A 1,204-nucleotide genomic window follows, 5' to 3' on the forward strand; every position below is an offset into this window, starting at 1 on the left:
TAATCCACTGTGCCACTCTATTTCTCTTAATTGGTGAATTGTGTCCATTTACATTGAGGGTATAATTGAAATGTGTTGATGCACAATTGACATGGTATTTACCTGCTGCTGTTAGCTTCTTTTTGTCATGTGTTAATTGTTTGCCCTAGTTAGTGTGTTCCTTCTGTTCTTGTTTATGGAGTTCTTTTCATTTTGGTCCCTCTCTAGAATATCTTTCAGTAGTCTGTGTAGGGTTGGCTTTGTCATCATGAAATTCTTTAGCCATTCTTTGTCATGGAAGTATTTTACTTCTCCATCAAACTTAAGAGGGTTTTGCAGGGTATCGTAGTCTGGGCTGGAATTTGTTTTCATAGAGGACTTGAAGTACCCTGCTTCATGGTCTTCTGGACTTGATGGTTTGTGAAGAGAAGTCGGCTATAATTCTGATGGATTTTCCTTTGAATGTGATCTGCTTCTTTTCTCTAGCATCTTTCAGTATATTATTCTTGTGCTGGATTTCTGTGATCTTGACTATTACATATCTCGGGGTGTTTTTAATTGGGTTGAAGTTATTTGGCATTCTGTATGCTTCAGTTACTTGAATGTCAGATTGTTTCCTCATATTTGAGAAGTTTTCTGGTATTACTTCTGCCCGTATTCTTTTTATGTCATTTGTATTTATGCCTTCTTTCTTATTGATACCTATTAGTCTCACATTGTTCATCTTTTCATTGTCTTGCAGGTGATAAATTATTTTTTCCTGCATTCTAGTTGTTTTTCTTAGAGATCTTTTCTTACCTTTTCTCTAGCTACACCAGCATCTTCAAGATCTAAAAATGTCTTCATTTTTACTCAAGCGGTTTTGCCGGTTTGTTATTGAGATTTTAAGTTCCTCTATTTCTCTTTGACTCTGCTTCATGTGATCTATTTCTTTCTTGTATTGCTCATTGAAAAAATCTGTCATTTTTCTAATCTCTATTTTTTTTGTCAATGTCTTCTTTAGAGGCAGTTCTTTCTTTTACTGCAGAGTTTTTTTCCCCCCTATTGGATTTCCCCCATATGTTTCTGCATTTGATTCTATATTTCTGATGCTATGGATTCTGAGATATCTTTTTTTGTTGCAGAAAATAATTCTGCTCTGAGTTCCTCTATACCTTTCTGCCATTGTTTCTTTACTTCTCATGCTAATAATTCATACATTTCAGCTGAGCTATTTTCCTCTGCA

The sequence above is a fragment of the Octodon degus genome, unplaced genomic scaffold (genome assembly GCF_000260255.1).
Source record: "Octodon degus isolate 3935 unplaced genomic scaffold, OctDeg1.0 scaffold00106, whole genome shotgun sequence".
Taxonomy (NCBI): Eukaryota; Metazoa; Chordata; class Mammalia; order Rodentia; family Octodontidae; genus Octodon; species Octodon degus.